We start from the raw sequence: 12,087 nt of genomic DNA on the forward strand, positions 1-12,087 counted from the left end.
GGGCAGAATGTAAAATTGTAACCTTTGGTACAACCAAGCAAACAAAGCTTACATCTCTTCGCAAAAAAATTTTTAGTCACAGAAAAAGCGCCGCTCACTCTGAAGCATCCAAAATATTAGAAACTGCAAAAAAGGATATTTTGATAAATATCAATTCAAATAGTACAGACGCAGCTTTGAAAACAACTGCTCGTGTATTCAGAACTGCTTACTACATAGCCAAAAAGAATCGGCCATATACTGACCATGAGAGTATGATTGACCTGCAAAAAGTCAATGGACTTCAGATTGTGCGGTTGCTTCAAAGCAGAACGTTGTGTGGGGACATAATTGAGCATGTTTCTGCAGAAATGAGAAAAAAAATTGTGTCTAGTGTAGTAACCCAAAAATCTAAGATCACTCTGTTAGTTGATGAAGCTACTACACTTTCTCAAAAATCTACACTAATTGTTTTTTTGAAATGCAGTGTTGATGGTGTTATGAGTCCAATAGCATTTCCTTTGGATTTGATAGAGCTAGAAAGTTTATCCGCAGAGAACATAAAGAAAGAAATAATGAAATGTTTATTTCATCATGGCTTTACTTTCGAATTGTTGACAGAGATCTTTATTAGTTTTTGTAGTGATGGGGCAAATGTCATGCTTGGCGTAAATGCAGGTGTAGGGAAACTCCTTCAAAAAGATTTTCCAAAATTAATTTTATGGCATTGCCTGAACCACAGGCTCGAACTAGCTGTGGATCAGGCAGTAGATGTTACTGGAGGTACTAATGACTTCAGATCATTTTTAGACTCCTTATACTGTCTTTACAGTCAGTCACCCAGAAATGTACGGGAGCTTAGTGCACAGGCTAATGAAATGCATGTCTTGCTTAAAAAAATTGGCAGAGTTTTTAATGTTCGTTGGGTGGCTTCTACATGGAGAGCGGTTCATGCAGTCTGGCAGACTTATCCAGCATTAGCTTCCCATTTTGAAGCCGCCTCACAAGACCATTTGAGAGATAAAAAAGAACAAGCCAAATTTAAAGGTCTACATTCAAAACTTTGCTCCGTGAACTTCGCAAAAAAACTGTCATTAATGTTAGATGTTCTTACGGAGCTCAAGGATTTGTCTGAGCTCTTACAAGACAGAAAACTAACTATTCCTCAAGCTGACAACAAAATAAAATTGTATGTGCAGCGGATTGAAAGTCTAATTAGAATTCCAGGGTTGCACAGTTCAAAAACGAAGGACATTGAAGTGGGAATGATGTTCCAAAACGTTAAATTGACAGGCATTGGGAAAAGTCCAATAATAAATTCTTCGCAATTCATTCAGGCTGTTATTGACAACATGAAATGCAAGTTATTTACAACTACAGCTAATAGAGCAACAGCAAGAGCAACCAAGGACAGAGAGACAGCCTATCAGAATCTGATAAGCTGTCTCTCTGTTCTGAATCCTGAATCTTGGGATTCAAATGATCCACGGTTTGGTGAAAAAGAGCTTCATGAACTGTGTGAAATGCTCAATGTTAATTACCAAGACACACATCTGGGATTTGTTGACTATAAGTCTTGTGCAGGACGTATTGTTCCACAAAAATTAAGAAGATTATTTCTTGCTGTAGATACTCTTGCAGCAAGCAATGCAGACTGTGAGCGAGGGTTCAGTGTGATGAATAACATCATCACAGAAAAACGTACTGCACTGACCACTAAACATGTATCAGACCTACTTTTTATTTCTGTTGTTGGTCCTCCTTTAACTCAGTGGAATCCAAACGAATATGTGAAATCATGGGTGGGCAAGGGACGTCGAGCAGCCCATTCCTTAAAAGGGATGGCAAGAAAACAGGAACCAAGTCAACTGGATCAGGCCTACTACAAAGATCTGTGGAAGTGCCTTTAAATTGTTGGGTGGGTGTCACAGGTGTTCGAGGGGCAGGGGCCATTGTTAGCAAAGCAGCATAAAGCACAACCAAACACACAGAAACTGCTTATGTGTAGGTCCATGTCTTTAGGTGTGCAAGCCTTGAATGTCCTGTACATACAACAATATGTATCTGATGACAAACACAATAGATACATTCCTAAGAATAGTCGGTTGGACTTCTGGTTCCAGCTCCTATGCTCGCAGCAGTGTCCCAACAGGTCTCCATGAGCACTTCAGTGGGAGGTGTCCCCAACCCACTACCATAGGAGGGCCACAAGCTGTTATAGGTTTATATTGCTCCCTGAGAGGGAGGGTGAAGCGGCTTGTTGGTCTTGTAGTTTGGCCATGGCCAGGTATTTAATGTTCAATGTCTGTTCAATGTCTATGTAAAGGTTGTACTGCCTCCTATTGCACTCACAATTTCTGTTCAATGTCTATGTAAAGGTTGTACTGCCTCCTATTGCACTCACAATATCTGTTCAATGTCTATGTAAAGGTTGTACTGCCTCCTATTGCACTCACAATTTATGTTCAATGTCTATTTAAAGGTTGTACTGCCTCCTATTGCACTCACAATTTCTGTTCAATGTCTATTTAAAGGTTGTACTGCCTCCTATTGCACTCACAATATCTGTTCAATGTCTATGTAAAGGTTGTACTGCCTCCTATTGCACTCACAATTTCTGTTCAATGTTTATGTAAAGGTTGTACTGCCTCCTATTGCACTCACAATTTCTGTTCAATGTCTATTTAAAGGTTGTACTGCCTCCTATTGCACTCACAATATCTGTTCAATGTCTATGTAAAGGTTGTACTGCCTCCTATTGCACTCACAATTTATGTTCAATGTCTATTTAAAGGTTGTACTGCCTCCTATTGCACTCACAATTTCTGTTCAATGTCTATTTAAAGGTTGTACTGCCTCCTATTGCACTCACAATATCTGTTCAATGTCTATGTAAAGGTTGTACTGCCTCCTATTGCACTCACAATTTCTGTTCAATGTCTATGTAAAGGTTGTACTGCCTCCTATTGCACTCACAATTTCTGTTCAATGTCTATGTAAAGGTTGTACTGCCTCCTATTGCACTCACAATTTCTGTTCAATGTCTATGTAAAGGTTGTACTGCCTCCTATTGCACTCACAATTTTAAAAACAGTAACAGCCATGTATTAATAATTTGTGAAATCTATAAATATACAAAATTGAACATTCTTATGTGTCTTGTGTTTTTTCTTAATTCAGATATCAATTACAAAAATATTGGATGTAAATCCTCAGGGATAGTAAATCACAAAGTACATAATATACCTCTCTGCATAGTCCAGTTTGCAAAGAAAAGGGGCTGTAAATTTGGTTATGCATGCCCCCTTTGTCGTGTAGCCACTCCCACTAGCGTCATGACCACGCCCACAACCACGCCCACAGCCACGCACAGTACCACTAAGACATTAATCCTACTTGCAGCACTGTTAAACCCCCAATTCTATTTCAATGGGTTTTGAGGCTTCTAGGCAAAAGGGGTGTGGCCAAAAGTATCTCAACCCCCAGCCATGTCATGATCTATACTATGAATGGTATTATGGGCTTCTGGACCCAAATGGGCGGGGCCTAACGAATTTAAACCCCCAATGCTATTTCAATGGGTTTAGGGGCTTCTAGGCAAAAGGGGCGTGGCCAAAAGTATCTCAACCCTCAGCCATGTCATGATGTATACTATGAATGGTATTATGGGCTTCTGGACCCAAATGGGCGGGGCCTAACGAATTTAAACCCCCAATGCTATTTTAATGGGTTTAGGGGCTTCTAGGCAAAAGGGGCGTGGCCAAAAGTATCTCAACCCTCAGCCATGTCATGATGTATACTATGAATGGTATTATGGGCTTCTGGACCCAAATGGGCGGGGCCTAACGAATTTAAACCCCCAATGCTATTTCAATGGGTTTAGGGGCTTCTAGGCAAAAGGGGCGTGGCCAAAATTATCTCAACCCTCAGCCATGTCATGATCTATACTATGAATAGTATTATGGGCTTCTGGACCCAAATGGGCGGGGCCTAACGAATTTAAACCCCCAATGCTATTTCAATGGGTTTTGAGGCTTCTAGGCAAAAGGGGCGTGGCCAAAAGTATCTCAACCCCCAGCCATGTCATGATCTATACTATGAATGGTATTATGGGCTTCTGGACCCAAATGGGCGGGGCCTAACGAATTTAAACCCCCAATGCTATTTCAATGGGTTTAGGGGCTTCTAGGCAAAAGGGGCGTGACCAAAAGTATCTCAACCCTCAGCCATATCATGGTCTATACTATGAATGGTATTATGGGCTTCTGGACCCAAATGGGCGGGGCCTAACGAATTTAAACCCCGAATGCTATTTCAATGGGTTTAGGGGCTTCTAGGCAAAAGGGGCGTGGCCAAAAGTATCTCAACCCTCAGCCATGTCATGATGTATACTATGAATGGTATTATGGGCTTCTGGACCCAAATGGGCGGGGCCTAACAAATTTAAACCCCCAATGCTATTTCAATGGGTTTAGGGGCTTCTAGGCAAATGGGGCGTGGCCAAAAGTATCTCAACCCTCAGCCATGTCATGATCTATACTATGAATGGTATTATGGGCTTCTGAACCCAAATGGGCGGGGCATAAAGAATTTAAACCCCCAATGATATTTCAATGGGTTTAGGGGCTTCTAGGCAAAAGGGGCATGGCCAAAATTATCTGTACCCTCAGCCTTGTCATGGTCTATACTATTAATGGTATTATGGGCTTCTGGACCCAAATGGGCGGGGCCTAACGAATTTAAACCCCCAATGCTATTTCAATGGGTTTAGGGGCTTCTAGGCAAAAGGGGCGTGGCCAAAAGTATCTCAACCCTAAGCCATGTCATGATCTATACTATGAATGGTATTATGGGCTTCTGGACCCAAATGGGCGGGGCCTAACGAATTTAAACCCCCAATGCTATTTCAATGGGTTTAGGGGCTTCTAGGCAAAAGGGGCGTGGCCAAAAGTATCTCAACCCTCAGACATGTCATGATCTATACTATGAATGGTATTATAGGCTTCTGGACCCAAAGGGGCGGGGCCTAACGAATTTAAACCCCCAATGCTATTTCAATGGGTTTTGGGCCTTCTAGGCAAAAGGGGCGTGGCCAAAAGTATCTCAACCCTCAGCCATGTCATGATCTATACTATGAATGGTATTATGGGCTTCTGGACCCAAAGGGGCGGGACCTAACGAATTTAAACCCCCAATGCTATTTCAATGGGTTTAGGGGCTTCTAGGCAAAAGGGGCGTGGCCAAAAGTATCTCAACCCTCTGCCATGTCATGATGTATACTATGAATGGTATTATGGGCTTCTGGACCCAAATGGGCGGGGCCTAACAAATTTAAACCCCAAATGCTATTTCAATGGGTTTAGGGGCTTCTAGGCAAAAGGGGCGTGGCCAAAAGTATCTCAACCCTCAGCCATGTCATGACCTATACTATGAATGGTATTATGGGCTTCTGGACCCAAATGGGCGGGGCCTAACGAATTTAAACCCCCAATGCTATTTCAATGGGTTTAGGGGCTTCTAGGCAAAAGGGGCGTGGCCAAAAGTATCTCAACCCTCAGCCATGTCATGATGTATACTATGAATGGTATTATGGGCTTCTGGACCCAAATGGGCGGGGCCTAACGAATTTAAACCCCCAATGCTATTTTAATGGGTTTAGGGGCTTCTAGGCAAAAGGGGCGTGGCCAAAAGTATCTCAACCCTCAGCCATGTCATGATGTATACTATGAATGGTATTATGGGCTTCTGGACCCAAATGGGCGGGGCCTAACGAATTTAAACCCCCAATGCTATTTCAATGGGTTTAGGGGCTTCTAGGCAAAAGGGGCGTGGCCAAAATTATCTCAACCCTCAGCCATGTCATGATCTATACTATGAATAGTATTATGGGCTTCTGGACCCAAATGGGCGGGGCCTAACGAATTTAAACCCCCAATGCTATTTCAATGGGTTTTGAGGCTTCTAGGCAAAAGGGGCGTGGCCAAAAGTATCTCAACCCCCAGCCATGTCATGATCTATACTATGAATGGTATTATGGGCTTCTGGACCCAAATGGGCGGGGCCTAACGAATTTAAACCCCCAATGCTATTTCAATGGGTTTAGGGGCTTCTAGGCAAAAGGGGCGTGACCAAAAGTATCTCAACCCTCAGCCATATCATGGTCTATACTATGAATGGTATTATGGGCTTCTGGACCCAAATGGGCGGGGCCTAACGAATTTAAACCCCGAATGCTATTTCAATGGGTTTAGGGGCTTCTAGGCAAAAGGGGCGTGGCCAAAAGTATCTCAACCCTCAGCCATGTAATGGTCCATACTATGAAAGGTATTATGGGCTTCTGGACCCAAATGGGCGGGGCCTAACGAATTTAAACCCCCAATGCTATTTCAATGGGTTTAGGGGCTTCTAGGCAAAAGGGGCGTGGCCAAAAGTATCTCAACCCTCAGCCATGTCATGATGTATACTATGAATGGTATTATGGGCTTCTGGACCCAAATGGGCGGGGCCTAACAAATTTAAACCCCCAATGCTATTTCAATGGGTTTAGGGGCTTCTAGGCAAATGGGGCGTGGCCAAAAGTATCTCAACCCTCAGCCATGTCATGATCTATACTATGAATGGTATTATGGGCTTCTGAACCCAAATGGGCGGGGCATAAAGAATTTAAACCCCCAATGATATTTCAATGGGTTTAGGGGCTTCTAGGCAAAAGGGGCATGGCCAAAATTATCTGTACCCTCAGCCTTGTCATGGTCTATACTATTAATGGTATTATGGGCTTCTGGACCCAAATGGGCGGGGCCTAACGAATTTAAACCCCCAATGCTATTTCAATGGGTTTAGGGGCTTCTAGGCAAAAGGGGCGTGGCCAAAAGTATCTCAACCCTAAGCCATGTCATGATCTATACTATGAATGGTATTATGGGCTTCTGGACCCAAATGGGCGGGGCCTAACGAATTTAAACCCCCAATGCTATTTCAATGGGTTTAGGGGCTTCTAGGCAAAAGGGGCGTGGCCAAAAGTATCTCAACCCTCAGACATGTCATGATCTATACTATGAATGGTATTATAGGCTTCTGGACCCAAAGGGGCGGGGCCTAACGAATTTAAACCCCCAATGCTATTTCAATGGGTTTTGGGCCTTCTAGGCAAAAGGGGCGTGGCCAAAAGTATCTCAACCCTCAGCCATGTCATGATCTATACTATGAATGGTATTATGGGCTTCTGGACCCAAAGGGGCGGGACCTAACGAATTTAAACCCCCAATGCTATTTCAATGGGTTTAGGGGCTTCTAGGCAAAAGGGGCGTGGCCAAAAGTATCTCAACCCTCTGCCATGTCATGATGTATACTATGAATGGTATTATGGGCTTCTGGACCCAAATGGGCGGGGCCTAACAAATTTAAACCCCAAATGCTATTTCAATGGGTTTAGGGGCTTCTAGGCAAAAGGGGCGTGGCCAAAAGTATCTCAACCCTCAGCCATGTCATGATCTATACTATGAATGGTATTATGGGCTTCTGGACCCAAATGGGCGGGGCCTAACGAATTTAAACCCCCAATGCTATTTCAATGGGTTTAGGGGCTTCTAGGCAAAAGGGGCGTGACCAAAAGTATCTCAACCCTCAGCCATATCATGGTCTATACTATGAATGGTATTATGGGCTTCTGGACCCAAATGGGCGGGGCCTAACGAATTTAACCCCCCAATGCTATTTCAATGGGTTTAGGGGCTTCTAGGCAAAAGGGGCGTGGCCAAAAGTATCTCAACCCTCTGCCATGTCATGATGTATACTATGAATGGTATTATGGGCTTCTGGACCCAAATGGGCGGGGCCTAACAAATTTAAACCCCAAATGCTATTTCAATGGGTTTAGGGGCTTCTAGGCAAAAGGGGCGTGGCCAAAAGCATCTCAACCCTCAGCCATGTCATGATCTATACTATGAATGGGATTATGGGCTTCTGGACCCAAAGGGGCGGGGCCTAACGAATTTAAAACCCCAATGCTATTCCAATGGGTTTAGGGCCTTCTAGGCAAAAGGGGCGTGGCCAAAAGTATCTCAACCCTCAGCCATGTCATGATCTATACTATGAATGGTATTATGGGCTTCTGGACCCAAATGGGCGGGGCCTAACGAATTTAAACCCCCAATGCTATTTCAATGGGTTTAGGGGCTTCTAGGCAAAAGGGGCGTGGCCAAAAGTATCTCAACCCTCAGCCATGTCATGATCTATACTATGAATGGTATTATGGGCTTCTGGACCCAAATGGGCCGGGCCTAACGAATTTAAACCCCCAATGCTATTTCAATGGGTTTAGGGGCTTCTAGGCAAAAGGGGCGTGGCCAAAAGTATCTCAACCCTCAGCCATGTCATGATGTATACTATGAATGGTATTATGGGCTTCTGGACCCAAATGGGCGGGGCCTAACGAATTTAAACCCCCAATGCTATTTCAATGGGTTTAGGGCCTTCTAGGCAAAAGGGGCGTGGCCAAAAGTATCTCAACCCTCAGCCATGTCATGTGCTATACTATGAATGGTATTATGGGCTTCTGGACCCAAATGGGCGGGGCCTAACGAATTTAAACCCCCAATGCTATTTCAATGGGTTTAGGGGCTTCTAGGCAAAAGGGGCGTGGCCAAAAGTATCTCAACCCTCAGCCATGTCATGATCTATACTATGAATGGTATTATGGGCTTCTGGACCCAAATGGGCCGGGCCTAACGAATTTAAACCCCCAATGCTATTTCAATGGGTTTAGGGGCTTCTAGGCAAAAGGGACGTGGCCAAAAGTATCTCAACCCTCAGCCATGTCATGATGTATACTATGAATGGTATTATGGGCTTCTGGACCCAAATGGGCGGGGCCTAACGAATTTAAACCCCCAATGCTATTTCAATGGGTTTAGGGGCTTCTAGGCAAAAGGGGCGTGGCCAAAATTATCTCAACCCTCAGCCATGTCATGATCTATACTATAAATAGTATTATGGGCTTCTGGACCCAAATGGGCGGGGCCTAACGAATTTAAACCCCCAATTCTATTTCAATGGGTTTTGAGGCTTCTAGGCAAAAGGGGTGTGGACAAAAGTATCTCAACCCCCAGCCATGTCATGATCTATACTATGAATGGTATTATGGGCTTCTGGACCCAAATGGGCGGGGCCTAACGAATTTAAACCCCCAATGCTATTTCAATGGGTTTAGGGGCTTCTAGGCAAAAGGGGCGTGGCCAAAAGTATCTCAACCCTCAGCCATGTCATGATGTATACTATGAATGGTATTATGGGCTTCTGGACCCAAATGGGCGGGGCCTAACGAATTTAAACCCCCAATGCTATTTTAATGGGTTTAGGGGCTTCTAGGCAAAAGGGGCGTGGCCAAAAGTATCTCAACCCTCAGCCATGTCATGATGTATACTATGAATGGTATTATGGGCTTCTGGACCCAAATGGGCGGGGCCTAACGAATTTAAACCCCCAATGCTATTTCAATGGGTTTAGGGGCTTCTAGGCAAAAGGGGCGTGGCCAAAATTATCTCAACCCTCAGCCATGTCATGATCTATACTATGAATAGTATTATGGGCTTCTGGACCCAAATGGGCGGGGCCTAACGAATTTAAACCCCCAATGCTATTTCAATGGGTTTTGAGGCTTCTAGGCAAAAGGGGCGTGGCCAAAAGTATCTCAACCCCCAGCCATGTCATGATCTATACTATGAATGGTATTATGGGCTTCTGGACCCAAATGGGCGGGGCCTGACGAATTTAAACCCCCAATGCTATTTCAATGGGTTTAGGGGCTTCTAGGCAAAAGGGGCGTGACCAAAAGTATCTCAACCCTCAGCCATATCATGATCTATACTATGAATGGTATTATGGGCTTCTGGACCCAAATGGGCCGGGCCTAACGAATTTAAACCCCCAATGCCATTTCAATGGGTTTAGGGGCTTCTAGGCAAAAGGGGCGTGGCCAAAAGTATCTCAACCCTCAGCCATGTCATGATGTATACTATGAATGGTATTATGGGCTTCTGGACCCAAATGGGCGGGGCCTAACGAATTTAAACCCCCAATGCTATTTCAATGGGTTTAGGGGCTTCTAGGCAAAAGGGGCGTGGCCAAAATTATCTCAACCCTCAGCCATGTCATGATCTATACTATGAATAGTATTATGGGCTTCTGGACCCAAATGGGCGGGGCCTAACGAATTTAAACCCCCAATTCTATTTCAATGGGTTTTGAGGCTTCTAGGCAAAAGGGGTGTGGCCAAAAGTATCTCAACCCCCAGCCATGTCATGATCTATACTATGAATGGTATTATGGGCTTCTGGACCCAAATGGGCGGGGCCTAACGAATTTAAACCCCCAATGCTATTTCAATGGGTTTAGGGGCTTCTAGGCAAAAGGGGCGTGGCCAAAAGTATCTCAACCCTCAGCCATGTCATGATGTATACTATGAATGGTATTATGGGCTTCTGGACCCAAATGGGCGGGGCCTAACGAATTTAAACCCCCAATGCTATTTTAATGGGTTTAGGGGCTTCTAGGCAAAAGGGGCGTGGCCAAAAGTATCTCAACCCTCAGCCATGTCATGATGTATACTATGAATGGTATTATGGGCTTCTGGACCCAAATGGGCGGGGCCTAACGAATTTAAACCCCCAATGCTATTTCAATGGGTTTAGGGGCTTCTAGGCAAAAGGGGCGTGGCCAAAATTATCTCAACCCTCAGCCATGTCATGATCTATACTATGAATAGTATTATGGGCTTCTGGACCCAAATGGGCGGGGCCTAACGAATTTAAACCCCCAAAGCTATTTCAATGGGTTTAGGGGCTTCTAGGCAAAAGGGGCGTGGCCAAAATTATCTCAACCCTCAGCCATGTCATGATCTATACTATGAATGGTATTATGGGCTTCTGGACCCAAATGGGCGGGGCCTAACGAATTTAAACCCCCAATGCTATTTCAATGGGTTTAGGGGCTTCTAGGCAAAAGGGGCGTGACCAAAAGTATCTCAACCCTCAGCCATATCATGGTCTATACTATGAATGGTACTATGGGCTTCTGGACCCAAATGGGCGGGGCCTAACGAATTTAAACCCCGAATGCTATTTCAATGGGTTTAGGGGCTTCTAGGCAAAAGGGGCGTGGCCAAAAGTATCTCAACCCTCAGCCATGTAATGGTCCATACTATGAAAGGTATTATGGGCTTCTGGACCCAAATGGGCGGGGCCTAACGAATTTAAACCCCCAATGCTATTTCAATGGGTTTAGGGGCTTCTAGGCAAAAGGGGCGTGGCCAAAAGTATCTCAACCCTCAGCCATGTCATGATGTATACTATGAATGGTATTATGGGCTTCTGGACCCAAATGGGCGGGGCCTAACAAATTTAAACCCCCAATGCTATTTCAATGGGTTTAGGGGCTTCTAGGCAAATGGGGCGTGGCCAAAAGTATCTCAACCCTCAGCCATGTCATGATCTATACTATGAATGGTATTATGGGCTTCTGAACCCAAATGGGCGGGGCATAAAGAATTTAAACCCCCAATGATATTTCAATGGGTTTAGGGGCTTCTAGGCAAAAGGGGCATGGCCAAAATTATCTCTACCCTCAGCCTTGTCATGGTCTATACTATTAATGGTATTATGGGCTTCTGGACCCAAATGGGCGGGGCCTAACGAATTTAAACCCCCAATGCTATTTCAATGGGTTTAGGGGCTTCTAGGCAAAAGGGGCGTGGCCAAAAGTATCTCAACCCTAAGCCATGTCATGATCTATACTATGAATGGTATTATGGGCTTCTGGACCCAAATGGGCGGGGCCTAACGAATTTAAACCCCCAATGCTATTTCAATGGGTTTAGGGGCTTCTAGGCAAAAGGGGCGTGGCCAAAAGTATCTCAACCCTCAGACATGTCATGATCTATACTATGAATGGTATTATAGGCTTCTGGACCCAAAGGGGCGGGGCCTAACGAATTTAAACCCCCAATGCTATTTCAATGGGTTTTGGGCCTTCTAGGCAAAAGGGGCGTGGCCAAAAGTATCTCAACCCTCAGCCATGTCATGATCTATACTATGAATGGTATTATGGGCT

The 12,087-nt window shown here is 44.6% G+C and overlaps 1 long non-coding RNA gene across 1 annotated transcript in view; it reads left to right on the top strand.

Annotated features, from left to right (window-relative positions):
- Positions 1-267, top strand: part of LOC146079625 (uncharacterized) — a 2,167-nt gene extending 1,900 nt beyond the window's left edge. Inside the window, exon 3 of the long non-coding RNA XR_014474658.1 lies at positions 1-267. This exon is cut by the window's left edge and continues 350 nt beyond it. This is a non-coding gene — a long non-coding RNA (uncharacterized LOC146079625).
- The last annotated feature ends 11,820 nt before the right edge of the window (positions 268-12,087 follow it).

The sequence above is a fragment of the Crinia signifera genome, chromosome 5, assembly GCF_055691185.1.
Source record: "Crinia signifera chromosome 5, ASM5569118v1, whole genome shotgun sequence".
NCBI classification, from domain to species: domain Eukaryota; kingdom Metazoa; phylum Chordata; class Amphibia; order Anura; family Myobatrachidae; genus Crinia; species Crinia signifera.